This window comes from Mauremys mutica, chromosome 2, assembly GCF_020497125.1.
Source record: "Mauremys mutica isolate MM-2020 ecotype Southern chromosome 2, ASM2049712v1, whole genome shotgun sequence".
NCBI classification, from domain to species: Eukaryota; Metazoa; Chordata; order Testudines; family Geoemydidae; genus Mauremys; species Mauremys mutica.
The window spans coordinates 118,354,555-118,377,452 of NC_059073.1; the positions used below are offsets into that span (position 1 = coordinate 118,354,555).

The window sequence follows — 22,898 nt, forward strand, 5'->3', positions numbered from 1 at the left end:
TAAAATGTTCATCATCAATAACATTGTCATGACAGGTTTCAGAGTAGCAGCCATGTTAGTCTGTATGAAGCAGATAGAACTCCAAGTCCCCAGTAGAATATATGTGAAAGTAGAGACTTTCAACGTGGTTATAAGGTAATATCTATACTTGAAAAATTAACCAAAATACATTAAAGAGAGAGATAGAGAGAGAGAGAACATACTTTATACCTTTAAAAGTCCCTGTTTACTCCTGTATTCAAATGATCAAGGACCAGATTCTCTGCTTAATGTAAATGGATGCAACTCCATTAAAGTCAATGTACCAATTTACACCAACTGAGAATTTAGCCCCTAAAGCCCAATTTATCTTTCTGCTGCACTTGTGTAGACATTTAAGCCATTGTAAATTGGGTGTAACATGCCACCATACTGATTTTGTAATATGTTGCACCCATTTGGAATTAACTTTACACTGGAACGAATGGTGGCATAAGGTGCATGGCAATGGTTAATTGGACTCAGAGTCCCTAATGACTGTATTGCATCACCAGGACTGTGTCTCCACCTGGGACATGTTAATAGTATCGCAGAATCCACTAAGGTATCATTGATCATCCTGGAGAGAGTGAAATAGTAGCAAGTCTTCCTATTGTAATGGGCTTTCCACTTTCAGCCTGCAGTTTTCAACAGTTTTCCAATTTTGTTCCCGCTAAATGTAATTTCCTGGAAAGATCACATCCTTGTTAAGGATGAAAGACAACTAAATTAGAGAAGGCCCCTGAAGCGCTCACCCCAGTTTTTATAAAAAGACAAGAGATAAGCTGGAACAGGACATTTAGGACATATTTAGTTAGCTCTATGCAGACATCATGCCAGGTAAGTGAGAGTTAATAAGTAGCTAATTTCCTTAATACTCAAACACAGCAAATGGAGTCAAAGCTCACCAGGCTGACAAGGATTCTAAAGACCCTAGTGGAAATCCTAGCAGATGCCATTAAAATGATTTTACTGCTCTTACTTGCTTACCACTAGACTCTTTCACTTCATAATAGAGAATTACTGGCAGGTAGGAACCAACAGCCCAAGGAAGCAGTAGATCAATAACCCTATTGTAAGTTCCAAGCTGGAACCAGCAGGAATCAGCTGAAAATTTTCAAATGGAATTTCTACTACTGAAGCCACCCAGTCTAATCAAGAGGGCAATTACAAATACTGAGTATGTAACACCACTGGTTGGGGTTTCACACTCAACACTATATAAAAATAGACTGTCAGCAAACCCAGCACCAGATCACTCAACAAATCACCATGGAAGACACAAGCTGTTAAGTGGTTTCAGAATACTGCATTACAGTCCAGATGCTATACACTTGTTTCTTTTTTGGATTCTTGAGTGATAGTGCTGTGTAACACACGTACAATAAAAATATATTTTTAATGTGTGACTTATTTTCAGAGTGCCTCTTTAACTACTATCTTTTGCTTAATTTGTGCCTGATCCTGCTCCCACTGAAATACAGAGGAGTGTTGCAATTAACTTTCAAGAACAGCAGGTATTTGGACCTCCATTCCCAGGCTGCAGTTTATTCCTAAAGCTTGTTTTATGAGCCTTGCTGAGCAATGTGTTTCTCCTATACTGCTGACTTAACACTGGTTGGCAGTCATTTTTGACATTGATTATAAATTTTAGTTATACCTTTTAAAGTTATTCATATAACTCAAAGTCATTCATGAGCCTATCTTCAATCTACTTATTTCACATCCCCTTTCATGAGCGTTCAAACCTGATGAGCAAAGGCTGTTAATCAGTCCCCTGTTTAAACAAAAATCTTTGGGTACCAGGGCTTTGGCTTTCTTTGCACTGCACTTATGGAATTCTCTCTTTAGGTGTTACAAAGGCCATTATGTTTAATTAGTTCAAAACTAGAATTGAAAGCTCCTGTTTAGTCCAGTTCTATCATTCTAAATGCAGCATCAGTGTGAGTTTGGAGTGCTCAGCAGAGCCTAGACTTATCATGCTGAGTTTTTAGCAAAGGCCTGCTAAATAATACTATGTATGAATAACAATACATTTATTGAATTTGCATTGCATAATACACTTCTCTCCCTAAAGAGCAGAAGCTTTTGCTACATAAGTGGATTTTCTTGGATATATCTAACTTCAAGAAATAGGGAAGAGGTCAGCTGAAGAAAGGATCCTTCACAGCACAATCTTGCAAACTATGCATAGTCATCAGCAAAGCTTGGTGACATCTGAAAATGGGTAGGCAAAACTGATAATGAGAGGCTTTACAACAGCAGGTAGAGATCATAGTGTATCTGGCTCACTGCAGGATAGGCAGATCTGCTGAAGAGCCTCCAACTGATGCTCATCAAGCCAATACGCCTATTTTTCAATGGCATGTAAGTACTGCTGAATATTTTGTTTATAAAGATAATCTCTTTCTGAGGGAAGACAAATAAGGCAAAGAAGTGAGGAGGGAAGAAGCTCTTTTGTCATTACTGGCCCTGGAAAACTACAGCTGCTTAAGATGTTCCTTTTTTTGTACCCACTTTCCTTCTCAAGCTTGTCAATTCCTGAGGGTGCACACAGGGCCGGCTCTAGGTTTTTTGCCGCCCCAAGCAAAAAAATTTTTGGCTGCCCCCCCCTGCCCCCAGACATGAGCCCCCCCCGCCCACCAGTGCCCCCCACTCACACCCCCTGCTGCCCCAGCATTGGGCTCCCCCCCAAAAGTGGGATCCGCTACCAGCACACTGCAGCCGAGCCCTGGCCCAGCTGCGACTCTGTCCCCATGCGGGTGGAGCTGCTGGGCAGCACGGAGCGGGAGTACTTCCAGGTGGCGGCACAGCTACGGGGTGGCACAAAGAACACGGCCCCCTCCCTGGGCTTCGCAGCACTGCTGGTGGCCAAGGTGGATCAGTTCGTGCTCACCGCCCTCACCCTCGACATGCTGGCGGCCAAAGACCTGGAGAGCCCCCTGGACCTGCTGCTCTTCAGCCTCACGGTGCCCTGGCCCAGCCCTGGCAGGAGGGAAGGCGAGGATCTCCGGCTGCGGGGCTACCTGCTCAGCACCGATGAGCCCAGCTGGCCGCTCACCTCCTCACACACTCCAGGAGCCCCTCACCGCCATCGCAGCCCGGGCTCGGCTCCAGGGGACCCTGTTTCCCTCCCTCCCCGGCTCCTCACACACACTGGGTAGGGCCGCCCAGAGGATTCAGGGCAAAGCAATTTTGGGGGCCCCTTCCATAAAAAAACTTGCAATACTATAGTAACGTGTATTTGGAAATGTAAAAAATAACTAGTGAAAATTAATTTGTAATAATTTGAAAATACACCAAATACATTATTTAAAAACATTAAATGCTTTACTGGTCTGTATACATTTGCAATTACAAAATGGGCTGTTGCTGGGTGATGGTGATGGTTGGTGCCAATGGGCTGTCACTGTCTGGAGGTGGTGCTGCTGTTGCCCAGGGCTGGGTGGGGAGCTGGGCTCTGGGGGGTGCCCGGCTCACAGGGGCTGGGCTCAGGACTGTGAGGAGATGGGGTCGGAGGTTGTCTGGCTCAGAGGGGCTCGCCTCAGAGCTGGGGGTCTGGGGTGGGGGGATGGGGTCAGAGGGTGCCCAGCTCAAAGGGGCTGGGCTTGGAGATGAGGGTCAGGGCTGTGGGGGATGGGACCGGGGGGTGCCCGGCTCAACGGGGCTGAGCTCGGAGCTGGGGGTCTGGGGTGAGGGAGATAGTGTCAGGGGGTGCCCACCTCAGAGCAGCTGGGCTCAGAGCTGGGGGTCAGGGCAGTGGGGGATGGTGTCGGGGGTGTCCAGATCAGAGGGGCTGGGCTCGGAGCTGGGGGTCAGGGCTGTGGGGGGAATGGGGTGAGGGGGGTGTCTGGATCAGAGGGGCTGGGCTCAGAGCTGGGGGTCAGGGCTGTGGGGGGAATGGGGTCAGGGGGGTGCCCAGCTCAGAGGGACTGGGCTCAGAGCTGGGGGTCAGGGCAGTGGGGGATGGGGTCTGTGGTGCCCAGCTCAGTGGGGCTGGGCTCAGAGCTGGGGGTCAGGGCTGTGGGGGGAATGGGGTCAGGGAGGAGTCCGGATCAGAAGGGCTGGGCTCAGAGCTGGGGGTCAGGGCTGTGGGGGGAATGGGGTCAGGGAGGAGTCCGGATCAGAAGGGCTGGGCTCGGAGCTGGGGGTCAGGGCTGTGGGGGGAATGGGGTCAGGGGGGTGTCCGGATCAGAGGGGCTGGGCTCGGAGCTGGGGGTCAGGGTTGTGGGGGAAATGGGGTGAGGGGGGTGTCTGGATCAGAGGGGCTGGGCTCGGAGCTGGGGGTCAGGGCTGTGAGGGGGATGGGGCCGGTGGAGTGCCCAGGTCCTAGGGGCTGGGCTTGGAGCTGGGGGTCAGGGCTGTGGGGGGAATGGGGTGAGGGGGGTGTCTGGATCAGAGGGGCTGGGCTCAGAGCTGGGGGTCAGGGCTGTGAGGGGGATGGGGCCGGGGGATGCCCAGGTCCTAGGGGCTGGGCTTGGAGCTGGGGGTCAGGGCTGGGTGGGGAGGATGGGTTTGGGGGGGTGCCCACCTCAGAGGGGCTGGGCTTGGAGCTGGGGGTCAAGGCTGGGCCTGGGGGGTAATGGGGTCAAGGGGTGCCTGACAAACACCTCCCTGAGACCCCCCCAATCCAACCCCCCTTCCCTGGCCCCTGACCGCCCCCCCCCCCCACAGAACCTGTGCCCCCTCCCTGCCCCCGGGACTCCCTGCCCTTTAGCCACCCCCGCCCTGCCCCCTTATCCCCGGCTCACCGCGCGGCAGCCGCATGGCTCCGGACGGGGCTGAGCTCTTCCCCGCTCAGAGCTGCGTGGGGAGGGGGCGGGGCCGCAAGCTCCAGGCTCAGCTCAGCTGCCTCTGCTCGGCCCGGAGCTTGTAGCCCCGCCCCCTGACCACGCAGCTCTGAGCGGGGCGGAGCTCAGCGCCGCCCCCCCCAGCCAAGCTGCTGCCGGGCTGTTTAGGACCCGGGGAAGGAGCGGAGGAGGAGCGGCCCGTCTTCTGCAGCCAGGCGGGGCCGCGCTACCGGTAAGGGGCCTCCCCTCTCCCCCAAGCGGAGCCGGTAGCGCGGCCCTGCCCGGCTGCAGCCTTTTGCCGCCCCCTATATTTTGCCGCCCTAGGCAGCAGCTTGTTTTGCTGGTGCCTAGAGCCGCCCCTGGGTGCACAGCCTCCAGCCCTGAGAACATGCCTTCTTCAGCAAACAGGATTTTTCCCTCCTATAACATGGACACACCAAGTATATCACAAAACCATGACATAACCAATCAACATGCTACTGAACAGGGGCGGCTCTAGGAATTTGGCCGCCCCAAGCACGGCGGCATGCCGCAGGGGGCGCGCTGCCGGTCGCCGGTCCCGCGGCTCCGGGGGACCTCTTGCAGACGTGCCTGCAGGAGGTCCGCTGGTCCCGCGGCTCCAGTGGACCTCCCACAGGCATGACTGCGGAAGGTCCGCCGGAGCCGCCTGCCGCCCTCCCGGCAAAATGCTGCCCCAAGCGCGCGCTTGGCGCGCTGGGGTCTGGAGCCGGCCCTGCTACTGAAGCATAAATAAATAGGTGCTGATCACACAAACATTTACCCTTAAGAATAAAGCAATGCACTGTTTTGCACTAAATTATACCGTTGATAAACATTAAAGGAGTCCATTACTGACTGATGGCCTAATCCTACCATTCAAGGATGGGAGCTTTGCCATTGTCTGCAGTGGGCACAGGATTAAGCCTTGAAGAAATAATGCTACTAATGTCAAAGGGATACCAAGTTATGAACCTGGACCTCTTGATCTTGTTATTGTGTATCAGGATTGAGGCCCTGGTTCAGCAAGGCCGTTAATTATGTGCCTAGAGTTAAGTATGCAAACAGTCTAACTGAAGTTAATAACAATCCTTATTTATTTAAAGAGAGCCATTTGCTTAAGGACCTTGCAGAATCTCCACCTAAGAGTACAATGAATAGGAAGGTCCTCTCTATGACGATAAAGAGGAGAAGATTTAATAATAGTTAGGCAGCTGTTGTCCTGAGACTCCTGACCTTTCTAATTAAAATTAATCAGAACATTTTCACTCTTTACCTTGCCTTCCCCCCATTGTATTATGCGTTGTAAGTTTATATCTTCCCCTACCAGCTCCACTGAATCATTGTGTTATATGTAGTAGTACGCAAGACTGGAAATAGACTGAGCTAGATAATAAGCATTTTGGAGACGGCCTTTTCCTTAGTGCTCTACAAACAAATAAGCATATTGTTGATGCATGGCAAATAAGAAATCAAGTAATAAATAAAGATCTGCATTTTCAAACAAGTAAGTCATTCTTGATTTACAGGACAAAGAGTACGGTACAGTTTAAGGCACAGCTGTGTCTCCTTGATTCATGAGACTTAACTTCTCCAAATGTATCTGTATCTCCACTGCCTTTGTATTACATAAAGGGAGCCACTTCAGTGCATAGCCATCAAATGTAATTTCCTTTATCTACAATAATACTAGTTCATGACCAATTATGCCATATATTAGATGAAGTCCTGAAACAGAACAGTTCAACCTTTATGTGTGCATATGTGATGAATGAACAGTGGAATCAGCTGAGTCAGTAATCAGCAGCTGACTTTACAAAATGCATATTGCTGCAATAAAATTATTTTCAGAAATCCCTCCTTATATTGAATGTAGTCCTATCAATATTCATCTTCAATGTAGCAAGAGCCAGACACGCTACCACTAGGACTGGAGTTATTCATTTGTGTGAAATCCCCGACTGGTATAATTCATGCAGATTTTTATTTTCAAGGAAATATTTATATAATAAAAAAATTCTATTGCTGTGATTAAGGAAATAGCAGATAATATTTTTATCTTTGGGCCATAGCATCTTGTCTAGCTTTCCCAACAAGTAAATAATTAGACTTCCTAGCACTACTGATTCAAATCACAGAATCCCAGCAGCATCAACTCTCTGGGTGAGATTTGGTGATATGCCTGAGAGGCATGGCACAAAAGTTGCAGCCCAGAGGGATGTGGGACTAGGAGGGCTTTAAGCCAACATTGTGCCCTCACAATGCTGGGCTGCTGCAAAGGTCAAAATGGCTCCGCAAAGCTGAGTAGCCTATGGGCAGCAGCACTGCCCAGAAGCACTATAGCAGCTTACACACTGGGCCCATCCCCTTGCACCCCTACCCTGTCCACTCCAGCCCCCAACACTATCCCTGTCACATCCGCTTGTGGTGTGGGCCTTCTAGGCAGTCTTGGTCAATTTCTGCACTGGGGAAATTCTCTCCCAGCCAGATCAGGGGATCTTATGGCCTGCTGCCTAAAGAGGAGGGAGAAAACTCTCTTTCTGCGTCCTTCCCCCTCTCTACTTCCTCATCCATTCATTTTCTGAATTCCCTTTGTTGTCATTTTACATACTGGTACTTCAATAGTTTCTCATAACCCACCTTTACTTCTTTGATGGAGTTATAAGTGAGTCAGGATATTTGCCATAGCTGATATTAAATTTAAATTCCTGGATTTTTTTCCCTTTAAAAACAATATTAATAACTTTTGGCATGAGCTATAGGAGCTGGCTAGCCAGGTCAGAGTTTTAGGATCCTCCAGGAATTCACAAGCCATGTGACCCACACAGTCTTAAATGGAACATCATAACTCCAGCTAACAAAAACTTGACCAAATAAGTCAATCATACCTTGTGCCCAGAAAGTATAAACATATTTTATGTATAAATGGTACATATCCTTTGCGTTACATAGTCTGACTTCCCAAGGGTTAATTATTTTAGCCCACTAGTCTAATTCTGAATCTCAACCCTGAAGTTTCAACCCTCATCTAAGAAATGTCTTCTGCTAATCCAACTCCCTAGAGGTTTTTAGGAGATTACTGTCATTCCTGCTGTAATTTTATATAATTATAGAAAATAAGATTTTTCTTAGTCATTTTTCCATTTGTCTCATGTTGCCCAGCTAGAAATAGAATTTAGAATTTTCATTTGTGCTACTAGATATGTAGTTCTACCCATGTTTCCCCAAAGGTGTTGAACTAGCCAAGTGATACTGCAGGCATAGCTTACCAATTAGCATCTGTTTGAAAATGCATCATGCATTTAATTCTTTGTTTGTCATCCTAAAAATACAGAGGTGTGCAAATGTGAGATTCCAGGTGTGTGGAGGAAGCAGAATATTTTGTAAATTTAGATGTGGCAAAAGTGTGGAGCATTTATGAATACTGGAGGCCAAAATATATATTTGAATTGTAAGATTATAATTAATAAGAATGAAGCTAATGACAGGCTCAGGAGATTGATAATGAGAAACTGAGCCTTTCATTTCTAGATCACTAGTGTGAATCATGTAAGTCACCAGTTTCTTCTCTGGGTCACTGGTTTTGATGGTTGTGACCAAACTTGATTACCATCTGATGCTTGTTTATTTGCCTTAGTCAAACCAGCAAGAGGCCTCAATCCAGTTCCTAGTGAACAGGTGTACTAATCATAAAAACTACCATCACAAGTGAAACTAATGACACACCTTTTTTAACACTCTAAGCAGAGAGGCCAGGGCTGAATGGCTATGAAGTTTTAACTATTATCCCATGCCTTGAGGTGGTTGCTCCAGTCTAGGGTAGAAGCACAATGTCAGGGCAGTATTAGGAAGCCTGCAGTGCTGTTCCTATTCTGTGGACTAAGGAAGGATTTCAGTTTACACAATTGTCAGAAACTATAACCAAACTCACTTAAAAAGAATGAAGCTACTACTCATTGAAGATACTTCCAGGAGCCGCTCTTATCCCTCACCTCTATATAGACCTATCCCAATTCCTATTGAAGAAAATGGAAAGCATCCCATTGACTTCAGCAGGAGTTGGGTCAGGCCCTAAGAAGTTCAAGTTATGCCAAGTCTTCACTGTTCTGACTTGTGGGGGGGGACTCATAAGCCTTACTCACCATTGTATCATTCCAGTTTCACATAAGTGTGATGTCACTGATTGCAATGGAGTGATGCTGGGGTAAAACTGGAGTAAAGCAGAAGTCTTTAAACCATGATTTGAGCACTTCAGGAACTCAGCTGGATGTCAGGCATCTATTACAGGAGTGGGTGGGTGAGGTTCTGTGGTCTGCAATATGCAGGAGGTCAGACTAGATCATGCTGGTCTCTTCTGACCTTAAAGTCTATGAGTCCATGAGAAGTAAATCAATCTCATAGTATTTTAACTCTTTATAGGGATCAGAAGGAAAGAATACAGCTGTCTACTCTAATATTAGACTTCATGGTGATTGATTTGCAGTATTTTGTTATTATCAGTAATGAATGTTATGGCATACAAGGTACCTAACGTAGCTTTGAGCCACTAGATTTCTTGAGCCTCCTCCAGCTCTTTTATTTCAACAAGGAAGAAGTGAATGAGATATTTAATACATATTTTATCTTCCTTCCTTAGGAAATTTTATTCTTTAGTTATTTGCTTACATTAACCATCCAATTATATGCCAAGTTCAAAACTATATTTATTTGTAGCAATCTGCCACCTTTTCATTTGCATAAATGTTCAGGACTGTATTTTTTGATTCCTCCCCTTCCTCTACAGCTTTTTTTTTTTTTGGTATCTAATAGTAAAACACTAGAGGCCAGATCCTCAGCTGGTGTAAATCAGATCTGGCACTACAATTTATATTTGTCACATTCAAAACTAGGCAGCATGTGATTGGAAAGCATAAAAAACTAATCGCTGGAAATTCATCAAGTGGCTTCTTGCTTTTCTCACTGATACACCCTTCTCTCCTTACAGTTTAAAAAAAAAGTCAAGACAAGCAAGGTTTTAAAATTGTATATTCCTTCTGCAATAATAAGCTGGTTGATTCTTAAAACCTCTCTCCAGCCATAATCCCCTAAATCCCTTGCATGCCATAGCAAATTGAAATTCAGTTGGGGCTGTCCAGCCTTGTAAAGACAAACCATCCTTCATCAAAGAGGCATCCGTATTGATAAATTGCTCCCTTCATACACATGACACTATCTCTAAAAGTGATTTGTGTACATTAGGACAGCCGTAAAAGATGGAACAAAAAACCCTTAAGAGTAAACTAAGATGAAGAATAAAAAAGATTACTTGGAGCATCCAAGTAGCTTTTTACAGAATCAAATTTGAGAAAGAATCATTCATTACAGTCTCTATAAAATGCAAGCCCGGTATGTAGACACACAGATGCAGCCTACCAAGGATGTAAAACCCACTCTAGGATTGCTCAGCTGTTTTTCAACGCTATTGTGGGGCTGAAGTTCATGAGGGCGAAATCCTAAACTAACTGAATGAATTCTTCTGTTGTGTGATTTAAAGCAAACTTCAAAACATTAACAAGTGTCTTGATTCCCTCCAGTCTGGTGAGATTGGGATGAAACCTTGTGATGCTGCTATAAAATGGTTTCTCCAATGCACAACCTCCTTTTTGTCCTAGAGAACACAACTTAGGCTGCTGCTGCTACCTTCCAATTTGAACTTATTTTTATCTAGTAGCATTTCCTCAGGAGCAGGAGAAAACTACGCTGTATAGCCAGTCCTCTCTTGTCACCTGCCACAAAAACTCCTAGTGTGCAGGCTCTGTATCATAATGTGGTAACATGAGACAGGATCAGGGTATACTGAATTTTGCAGCTGTAGCCTAAACCATTTCTGGTACCCCCCTCTGCTTACCCTCCCAATACCTAATTCCCAAAGATATAGAGAGCATATCTCAAGATGTGCCACTAAGGACAGCTCTGGGTCTGACTATATAAAACTTCGTCCAACAAGCAAAAATAAAGAAAATAAATCAAATTTTGCATTTAAAATCAGAAAAGAGGGATGTCTACCCAAAGAAGCATCTATTTAGAAATCTGTGTCGAGTACATTTTCAGTTCCTTGAAGGTTAATTCAGCAGGCAAGTACGCTGGCCATCAAAAATAGGTGCATATTTACACAGATTCCATGTCTGTTTTTAACATTTATGATTAAAGTTGAAAAGGACCTTCTTAAACAAATATGATTGACATTGGCCAAATTCAAAGCTAATGCACCTCAGCTGCTTTTCCTTGATTCAATTTGCTATGCATGATCTGAGTTGCTCTATGGAGTGTTGTTCAGATAATTCAGTTGCTTTAGTGCACTTGATTAATTAGTAAACTAATCCAGTAAGTTTTTTTCCTGTGAATCAGATTCTCGTGCAAATTCCTGTGTGTGTGTACACGCGCATATGCGTGCATTCAAAAGCAGAGTTACGTATAATATGAGTGCATATGTATACAAATATGACATTCTATTTATATGATTTCCTTTCTTAATTTTTAAAATACACCTAATTTTAAAAACTCAGAGGTGTAAGCAAAAACGAGGCACAAGAAGCCCATCTCTTTTATCGTGATTTTGTCTGAGTTGGGGTGAAGAAGATAGAAGGATTCAGCTAACGAAGAAAAAAAAATCTTTTCATGTGCATGCATGCTTGGGCAGAGGGGACTTCGCATGTCTTTATAGTTCCCTGTTATCTGTGTGCTATTATTTATGTATATTAACGCTTTCTGTTTGTAGTAATTTTTTTTTATCTTTTGGGTAATATCATTATTTCTAGCTGCTTTCGTATTGCTAAAAGATTAACAAAGGCTGATCTTTAAAAGAAAATAAAGGCACTTCTTGATATCCCAAGAAGATCAGCACTCAACCTTTGAGAATATTCAGGCTGTTTTTCTTGTGATAAGGTATGCATGTCCAGAAAGATGCTTCATCACTACATCTTGTTTCATTTTTATATCTCCAGAATCCACAAAATCAGCATCTTCTGTGTAATTTCTATAGCTTTCATCAAGTCTGTTTCTTTGCTTTAAAATCAAATTGTAAAATTCTGAGGGATTCATGATTCCCTGAGGATCAGTGAAAGAACTAAAGAAAAGTTGGTCAAAATCTTTTATTCACTTATCATTATTTGTATTACAGTAGCACTTAGGGCCTATCAGGGGCTTTATTGTTTAGGCATGGTATACATGAATTGTAAGAACAATCCCTGTCCCAAAGAGCTTACAATTTAAAGAGTCAAAAGAGAGAAAGTGTGGAAGAAAGGGAACATTCATATCCCCATTTTACAGTTCAGAATAGAGCTAGATTTTTTTTAAGGTATTTAGGTGCCTGAAAATATAAAGAGTTGCCAACTGGGCTTTTCAGAAGCATCTAGTTGCCTAACTGGCATTAAAATCAAATACATAATACCTATAAAAATATGGCCAAAGACCAAGCTTCACCTTTCATTTCCTTCTTTACAGAAATTTCATGGCAGAAACAATCTGCTCTTCATTTTTTTGCCTGTAAGGAGTCCTCCATGTCTCCCTTCTTGTTCATTTTCTCAGGCCCCGCTTTCTCTGACCATTTTTCTTATGTTTACACTGATCTACACTCAGTCCCCACTATAGCTTCCATTCCTACTGGACAAGGACTCCTTTTGAGGCCTATCTTCACAGCTGCTTAAGCAGCTGGAGGGTTATCTATCAAAAAGCATGCTTTCTTCTCCCAGTTGCTGAGCTGGGTGAATAACGGATGTTTCAGTTCACTGGCAATTGGGAGTGGGTGCAGAGGGAGTTGTTTTGGGTCTGTCACAGGGTGACTGGCCCCTCTAATGAGGAAAGAGGTGAGTGTTCCTGTGGTTAGTCAGCTGCTTCCCATTTGGGTCTGAGAGCCATCTAAGCCTAGGGAGAGAGTATGGAAGGGAGGATGAACTGCCTGAAGGGAAAGAGCTATAAGTAATGAGACCAGAACATCAGCTGAAGAAGGCTTGTGCAGAGACTGCTGGACAAAGGGGAAGAACCACTTGCTCAGGGGGAGCCATGCCCAGAAACAAGAGGGTGGACTCAGCAGAAACATATCCTGAGCTTTGGTGGAACTTGGAGGCAAAGACGCCTGGAGAATGAAACTCTGCAAGGAGCTCTCTGATAGGAGACCTGCCTTGGGGGCTGTGGTGGCAGAGTCATGGGAGTGAAGCTACTCTGGTAATGCAATGGATGGCCTGGAGAGCAGGGCCCTGGCATAGGAACAAAGGAACTGTGAACAGCGACTCTTGGGTGGGTGACCTGGAAATGATGTCCCTGGAAGCACCATGAAAAACTGTTGAGACTGTACTTGTATTACTTCAGGATTTGGGAGAATGGCTTTATCATGAAGTTCTTGCAGGCTACTCTCTGTGTACAGAAATAAATTCTGCCCAGAGGCAGGCCTTTGAATTGAACATTCAGAGACACTGTGCTCTTGATTACAGCCTGAGCAAGAAGAAACTGAGGCAGAAGCATTTGTCGTGCTGTAGTCTGGAGGAGATGTGACTCCATTAGAGAAGTTGAACAGAACATTTTGTTGCAACAAAACAGAAACATTTAGTTTTGATTTCAACCACATTTAAAATGTTTTATATTTTTTTTAAATAAAATTAAAGGAAGTTTTTAAACGAAAAGTTGTTTTAAACAAAAAAAATTAGAATTTTGTTTAAAAAATGTCCAAATCAAATGTTTTGATTTGTCAGAAATTTTTTAGCATTTTTTCTGACTGAAACTAAATGTTTTGGTGTCACCAAATCTGCATTTTTCATTGAAAAAAAAGTTTCAATCAAAAATTTCTCCCAGCTCTATGTATAACACTCCCAACCATTACTGGGTATCAACAGGGTTTCCTTGCTTTTGTGAACGGGAATTAATCATGCTAACCTCACATTCTAAAACAGCTTCCCAGTTCTCAGATGAATAACAGCAGAGATCTGACAGTCATCTGACCCTCCTTCCAGAGAATTTTACCCCACAATATGTTGAAGTTCTAAACCATTTGTTTAATCTCTTTGATTTTCCCTGACTGCCAGTAATGAAATGCTGCTGTTTCTGAAATAATTTCCTGACTATTTGCTAAGATTCATCTCCAACATTTCATTAAATATGATCATTTAACTGTACAAGTACAAATGTATTTTTAATTTAGCTTACTGCAGATATTATAGACGTGGGGAAATGAATTCGTATTGCTCTAGGACAAATATATCATTCACATATGCATGCCACAAAAGAACAAATTATTAAAAATTACTGAAACTTCCATAAAGATTTATACTTAACATTTCCATTTTCAATCTCAGTGCCAGTGAAACATAGTGCATGTCACTATATCATACATGATGTTATGAACAATGTTTGGGTGATTTCACTGGGAGATCTTTATCAACATTTCAAGCTCCAGCCTTAAATTTCATGCCATAGAGTAATTTGTGGCTTCAGAAAGCAAGGTGAATTGGACTAGGTTTTGAGGGGGAAGTTTCAAATGATCAAAGAGCTCTTTCACCCTAGGACCTTCCTTGGCAACACTTAAAAACAGATATCACTTTTATGCTGATGAGCCTAATAGAATAGTGAGAGATGAGATAATGATTCATTTATCCTGCATATCTGCATAGGTCCACTAAGTTTTTTGTTTACTAATAGATCACTAGTTAACACTAAAAATCATTAAAATAATCTGATTGGTTATAAACAGATATGGGCCCAATATTGCATCCAAACTCTCTTGCATTTTGTGGAAGGTTTTGTTTTTTGTGTTTTTTCCAGTTTCCAGTTCTGAATTCTGTGTCTCAGGGCTATTTCTGTTCCAGCCTTCCGCACCCCAACTTAATGTATGGTTATTGTTATTTATTGCATTATTCTATTAGGATAGCACCTAAGAACCCAAGTCAAGGATCAGGGCTCCACTGTGCTAACCCCAGTATTGACAAGAAACAATGAAGAATAGCCCCTGCCCGTATTGCTCACAATATACATGTCAGCCAGGATGCAACAGGTGAATGAAACATACAAAGGGCTTGGGCTGGAAGGATGAAATCAGGTAAGGCTGCTAAACATACTTACTGATTAAATAAGGAAATGAAGAGTTGAGGATATTTTAAATTCTACATGGCCCAAACAAATAAACACATATTTCACTTACTTAGATTGCAAGCTCTAGAGGGAAGGAACCATCTTTGTGTTCTGCTTGTTCAGGGCCTAGCACAATGAGGTTCTTGTCCATGACTGGAGCTCATAGACATTATCACAATAATAATTATCTTTTTTTTTTATTTACCAGTAAGATAAGTCCGACACTGGTAACATGTAAGAATGTTTTTCTTTTTATCATTTCAACAATATAAAAACAAGCCATGGTAACATTTTTGTATGTTCATGAAATTTAATTTTTCTTAAATCTGCCTTTTTTTTTTTGGCCATAGATATGTCAGAAATGTACCAAGAAAAATTTTGAACATAAAATTTCCCTCCTTCATCTAGAGAAACAGTGTGGAGCAATACATCTGTTTTTCTAATTTACAATGTAACGTCAAGTTACTGGATGTTACTCCCTATGCAACTCAATGCTTCTAGATAACGCTCTTAAAAAAAACGAAAAGACAATTATGTTTTTACCATACTAGCAAATAACAGGAGTGTGTTACAATTATTAATAGTCAAAGAAATTTAAAAAATGTGGGCCTACATATGCTTTGCCAACTTTCAACTTGCTACAGCAGAAGTGGGGTTGGCAACAGGAAAGTAGGTGACAAGGGAGCAAATTATGACTCACTTGTTCTCAGGGCAGATCTGTGATGCCCACAGCCCTGTGTAGGTTAGAGCAGTCTGGGTGCTCTGCTCTGCTGCCTCCTATTAATAGTCCCTAAGGAACCATGTACACAGCACAAGCTTTCCATGCCAAGGCCAAGGTGTGTTGAGTGATGAGTCATTCATTCATGACTCATGCGACAGAAAATGAATGAACAAGGGGAGAGAACGAAGGAGGGTGTGTGAGAAAGAGTACTGTTAACTCCCATCCCAGCTTTGACTACAATGTACCGTGATTTCCACAGAAGGAGACTGGTAGGGAATGAAAGAGAAGTGTGAGGATGGGAAGAAAGAAGAGGTAGGCCCTCTTCCCCCATCAATTTGGCTTTGAACACAATGTCACATGCACTTGCCTTAAATGCCACTAAAACCCACCCCTGCTGGTCTGTGCCTCTGTGTGACAGGTGTCTCTGAATTTCCTCGTGAAAATCTAGGCCAAGATTTTCAAGAATAGACACCTAAACACAGGCTCCTCTGATAATCCATATTTAGGTATCTAAATAAGTGGCCTGATTTTCAAAAGTGCTGAGCACTCACTCGCAATATGTACTCAAACTAGAATTACTGTAAAAAGAGAACACAATTTTCCTTTACATAACATCTTTTATATGAACTGTATACTGAAATGCTCTACAGAGTTAAAAAAAATAGGGAAAAGAGAAATTAAGAGATACAGGCAAAGGAGAGAAGATGTTTTCAGATCACAGTTTCAAGTTCTTATTTCATATAGGCTTAATGTAACATGCCTTTTTTGTAATTAATTATCCTGTGTAGAAGTTTCATAATAGCACGTGTGGCATCTATCCACATTCATCTATTTTATTCAATAGATATTATAATCTATAAGGGGCAGAAGATGAAAGCTGATCTTAGTTCAAGTCAGTCAAGTTTAACGAATTTGAAATGGGGTCAACCAATTCTTTTGAGTTCCCCAGTGAACATTAAGGAATGTCACACGATCTCCCACAGATTGTTCATTGTTAATATCTATCTGAGAAAGGCCAAAGACTAGAATAGCAGAGAGGCAGAAGTGTTGCTTTACTGCAGTAGGCAGGCAAACACGAATGAAACAGATTAAGTATGCTGAGTGGCTAGTACTACTCACTGTAGCTCCAGAGTTTGACAGGTCTCAATCTGGACTCAGCTTGCGTTCTGAGCCCTCTGGTGCCACACCAATGAGGTGCTTCCTGAAACCTGGACCCCTCTTTCCAGTTATACTCACCATCCACAAACATGCTAGTCTGGAAGGCATGGCTGTGATCAAAAGATCAGTTCTATTCTTGTCTTCCTCTGACCTGCTGTGTGACCTTGGGCAAATCACGTCACCTCTTTGTGCCTGTTTACCCTCCCACCCCTTGTCTGTCTTGTCCACTTAGATTGTAAGCTCTTCTAGGCAAGGACTGTGTGTCTGCCATAGCACAATGGAGCCCTGATCTTAGCTGGGGCCCTGAGGCAGTACTATAATACAAATAATGATTATTGGTCAGGAATGATATTTATTTATAGAGATATTTGAAAAACAAAATTTTAAAGAGAGCTAGTTCCACCTGGGTTATAGATAAAGCCAAAACAATGGAGTGCTGAGCTGGCTGTGAGGTAGTTTGTTGATAGCAAGCAGTGACGGAGAGAGGGTTACCTCAGTGGTTTGAGCATTGGCCTGCTAAACTTGGGATTATGAGTTCAATCCTTGAAGGGGCCATATAGGGATCTGGGGCAAAAATCTGTCGGGGGATTGGTCCTGCTTTGAGCAGGGGGTTGGACTAGATAATCTCCTTCCAACCCTGATGTTCTATGATCCAGCTGAATCTGAAAATCAAACAGGATATATAACACCAGCCATCCCCACATATCAGGTATTTTCCAGAAAGTTCCGTGCTCTTTTTAGCACACACTACTACTATAATTTTAAAACCTCTATTTTAGATATTTGTGGTAAAACAGCATCCTGGAAAAGAGGGATTTTCCACAAAGGAAAGAGTATTAAAGCTACAAAAATATGTCTTGGCCAAATTTAAAGTGTCTTCATGAAATAAATTGCTCTCCTGCTCTCTTAGTGAAGGGAACGTATTTAGGAACAGGGGAGGTTCCTGGAAGATCTCTGTTTGAACAAAGAAGGGAAGAAATTTGTTTAGGGGTAAGCAATGAAAAAAGAAAGATATGATACTGATAATAACGGATCCTACTCAGTTTTTCCTCAGTGCCTGATTTTCCAACGTAATGAGAACTTGCATCATCCACTGATTTCTGCTGGAGTTGTAGGGGCTTGACATATCTGAAAAATCACACCCTCAGTGTTTACTCAGGCAAACTCTCATTGACTTCTGTCAGATATTAACTGAATAAGGTCAAAGTAGAAACGGACTAAAGACATCAGGATCTGGCCCAATGTCATTAAAATATATTTCCCCTTTCTGAGAAACAAGTGTAAAATTAGGGTTTTGTCCCTTCCCCCATCTCACAGATAAAAAGGCTAACAAGCATTCCTGCACCCAAGCAGCAACAGTTAGGCATGCCTGCAGAACATGCAGAGCACAAAAAGGTGAAACTGATCACAGAACAGAGAAGGGCAGTACGTTGGGGGAGTTGCTCAGGCTGGAGGCAGCTGCGCTATATGTTTGGGAGAGATGAAGGATCTAATGGAGAATATTGGAAACCAGTCTAGAAAATGATGAAGGAGCTGGCAGAGGGGAAGACAGAGTGCAGGTTAGGAAAAAGAAAAGAGGGGACATGCCAGAGCTACAAGAAGAAACAGTAGGCAGAAAGACAGAAAAGTGTAAAGAGAAAAATGTAACTGTTATAATAATGAAAACACTAGTCGAGGATGTGCAAATAGAGGATATAAACCCTCTGAAAATGGCAGAGTGGATTTAAACAAGTGCTGGAGACACAAAAGGGTAGAAAGCTACAATAAGGAGAACTGGCTGGCTGAACAAGGCTGAAAAGTGAATTAATGAAACACTTAGGGAAAGTGTGGAATGAGGAAATATGTGGGGCTTTGAATTTTCAATTCTCAAAACTGAGGAATGATATTCACTAAAAGGAAAACTTAAAAAAAAAGATTGTGAACAGTCTCTATATGGACAGCAAAATAGTATAGTTAAAAGTACAAATTCCTGGGTGTGACATTTAATCACAAGCTAACATGGAAGGATCACACTGAAAATATTGTAGATAATGTAAAGGTAAAACCAATCTACTTACAAGTATTTGTCTAACCACTTGGGGTGTGGATAAGAAATCAATGGTAATGCTTTATAGAGATTAATCAGACCAATCATTTGAGTAAGGATGCCAGGTTTTTAGTTCCACATCAAAAACTAACCTAAGGAAGCTCAACTCCATCCAAGCCCAGGCATTGTCAATTGCATATGGTGCCCTCATCATGATTTGTGTGTGAAATGCAGATAGCTGCTGGTGAAATGCCTGTAACATTAAGAATGAAATTATTGCATTTAACCTCTTGGGCAAAAGTAATAGAAAATAGGGAAGATGGCAACACTAAACAAATATATGAAGAATGCAGAGAATTCAGTGAACAACATGCAGGGGGGAGAGGGGACAAAAAATGTCTCATGTTAATAAGATTGATAAGAAATTAATATACATAGCCATGGAAAAATGCATTATAGACGGAAAATCACACACACAACCCAGCCCAATATATATGTGGAACTATATAATGAAATTAAAAGGCAGGGGAAGGAGAGCTAGATGTATCGAATATTGCAAATCGCTATATATGTGATAAATGGAGAAAACATTGCCATATATTTACAGATGGATGTAAAGATGAGAAAACTGGGAGTAGGGACAACATTCTGTTTCCCAATACTTAGAGTAAGGAAATCCATTAATCTATCAAATTTTGTAGCTGTTATGATGGCCAAACTAGCAGGGATAATGTTGGCATTATATTTGATACTGGATGTGTGACCTACCTTCACTGTGATCTTGTCAGATTCACTATCAGGACTGCTGGCAATCAAAAATGAGAATTCAGATACCTGAAATTATATAATTAATGAAATATTGTTACTAACAGAATTGGTACAGATGGGAGTAAACACTGAAATAGCATGGATCCCAGTGCATGTAGGGATAGCAGGAAATGAGGTGGAAGACAAAATAGCAAAAAATGCTGTAGAGAAGGAAGAACTTGTCATACAGATCCCTCTAAATAAACAGGAGCTTAAAAACCTAATTAAAAATTAACTAAGAGAGGAGTAGCAGGAAGTATGACCAAAAGAAAAAAGGGGGTAAGATTTCAGGAAGCACGCCCTAGAATTAAAAATGCTGACATACTGCAAGAACCTGAGAGAAAGAATGAGGTAGCTCTGTTCCAAACACTTGCCAGGCACTGTGCCTTAAATAGGAATGCTTGGCCTTAATTAATAAATGCAACAATTGGCTATGTGAAACATGCAACATCAAAGAAATGGTTGATCACATCCTCTAGGAGAGTAAATAGTAATATTGAGAAGGGGATTCTGTATGACAAACTCAGGCATCTAAAAATGACAACGTTTACCCTAAAATATCTGTTAAGAGCATCAGGAAAATGGGGCACCATTAAGAAACAATATTACAATTAAAAAAAATACTAGGAAAAGAGAGATTGTAGCCATGCATCATGAAATCCAGCACCTGGAGGTTACAGACTCAGAATGTGAACCTGCTACACCATAAAATACAAGAAGAAGAATGGGAGAAGTTTGCCCAGGAGAAGGCTGCTAGGAACAGCTAGTGAGCTCCAGTAGCAAAGGGATCCAGCCAACCTTTCACCCACCCTTTGGTTGGGGCAGCCTGACACTATGGGCAAGGGGCTCTGGAGGGCTGATTCTCACCAGCAATCTGTGGCAGGACCTGGGAGCACCTGGGAGCACCTCAAGTGAACTGTAGGCCCAGGAGTGGGGCTCCTGAAGGGAACCCAGGGGCAAAAGACTCAACATGACTATAGCTGAGAGCAGGCTTAGGGTTAGCCAGCTACAGTGTCCTCATGCCTTTCACTGGGTCAGGGAAAATGTGTAGACTATCAGTCATGATCACATGTTGGGATTTTTAAAGGATCCTAAGGGCGTTAGGTGCCCAAAACCCATTGACTTCAGTTGTGGTACTAATTGTCTAATAGTTTTGCAATAAAAAAGCTGCTGTTCTGTGGGCCTGCAGCAAATTATTACATCAAGCAGCTGAGGTTTACTCAGCGTGCTTTTTTTCTTTTTTCACCGGGATGTTTGGAAACAGTGAAGGAGAAATCTTGATGCTTGACAGTTACTGTCATTGCTTCTATGCCTTGTTTTGTGTTTTATTTTGTGTACTCTCCACTGACACACAAATATTTTCCACTCTGCAGAGCTGTGTGAGATGTGCTTCCAGACACAGTGAATAAAATAAAGTAGTGGCTGTTTTCAAAAGTTCTTTTCCTTCATAGGATGGAGCTGGTGGAAGAATTGTCTTGATATTTGACCAGGCAAATTATACCAGCTAGTAGGTGCATTAATTTGTATGCCCCAGGCTTAAACAATGCCACATCCACTTAGAGACCCAAGTGTTATTGTTCTGCTCCTGTTATTGTTAGTGATATTGAGTCATGTTAGCATGGATGTGTGTGTATGAGCGTTACTGACTCTGTGTGTGTGTGTGTGTGTATATTTTTAGATGGGAGGAAGGATAAATCTGAAGGTGATACAATGGGAGTGAGACTTTTATTAAACAAGATGGTGCATTTGTACATGTTTGTGGACCAAATGAACAAAGGTGTCATTAATAATCAAAAGTTTAGGGTTTGTAATTCCTGCTAATCCAGAGTGAACTTGAATGCAGTATGTCAAAAACTTTAAAATTGATAAGAGGACAAACCTAGATCAGTGTGACACAGCACACAACCAGTTGGAAAGCAGAACTAAATGAGCTGCTGTAACATCCAGGACTGATTGTTTGTTTGTTTTAAAATAAATACGTATCTACAGCTTTGTTCATCAGGATGAACTTTTGAAATACAGAGATTGGTCTTTGGAAGGTACAGCATGCAGGCAGATATTAATGAGGTAAAGGTCACCAAATTACATAACTCAGCAGAGCATGTCATACATGTTTTGACTACAAACTGCAGCAAAATTACAAGTTATTTCGAAAAGTTCAGGCACCCTGTATGTTAAATGCAGTCACTGTGTACTCCTTAACTTGATGGCATTGGCAGAGTATTCCATCCACACCTAATGTCCTGTCCCAGAACTATATTTGAACTGATTGTATGACTAGAGCTTTACAGTTTCTGCACACAGGACTCCCTCAGAAAGATGGTTGGAAATGGAGTGACCAGTAGAAACCATGCTGTTTCTGGATGTCTAATCCAGTCTATGGAAGTATGTTGATGGATTTGAGGCTTATATTCCCCCACAGTAAAAGCAGGATTCATTTTGCAGTCTTTTCTAGAATGTCTGTCTGACCTCTCCTACTTGCCAGAAAATGCTATGAGAATGTGCAATTATTGTGGTGTGGTTCACAGCAAGTGTCACAGTATTTTATGAGCTCAGAATAGAACAGTAATGGTCAATAACAGTCACAGGAAGCTGCATTTTTAAAGTATTGTCCACTGGGATATGCCCACTATAAGGAAGTCGATGAATGTTGTTGGTAAGGTACAGGATTAAGAATCAGGATACCTGTGTTCTATTACCAACTCTGCTACAGGCTTCCTGTGGAAACATTGGCAACTGATTAATCTTTTGGTACCACAGATATTTCATCTGTAAAAATACTACTACTTGCCTCTCTAGGTATTTACGTGTCCCTCCCATCACTGAGTGGCTACCTCACAAGAAAACTGTGAAGCTATATTCATTAAGATTTGTAAGGACATTGACATCCTCAGATGGCCAGGTGAGGATCAGACTACTCCAGGAAGCTGATTCTAGTCTCACAGTAGTGAGACAATAGTTAAGGGTGTGAGAATTTTCTGTTTTACAGGGTCTGTACTTCAGTGTCTGACCTCTTTTCTGAACCTTTTTTTGTAAATGTGCCAAGGGGAATGTGAACAAAATTTCACCCACTACCGGTAATTAATGTGGGGTGGGAGAGGATGTCCAATGTGTATTTTGTGTTTGTATGAGGTTTATAATGAAAGTTGGGAAAACAAGAACACCAGAAAAGCCTGTTTCCCCACCACCACACACACACACACACACACACACTGCACATTTGCTGCCCCCTGTTGCAGCCTGGGCAGTAACATTGTGACATCAGAGACAATCAGCCACTCAT

General features: G+C 42.5%; 1 long non-coding RNA gene across 1 annotated transcript in view; it reads right to left on the reverse strand.

The window, feature by feature from the left end:
• The window catches only part of LOC123365272, a 151,106-nt gene that overhangs the window by 62,081 nt on the left and 66,127 nt on the right, over window positions 1-22,898 (reverse strand). Inside the window, exon 2 of the long non-coding RNA XR_006577510.1 lies at window positions 19,577-19,642. This is a non-coding gene — a long non-coding RNA (uncharacterized LOC123365272). The remainder of the gene's footprint in view (window positions 1-19,576; window positions 19,643-22,898) is intronic.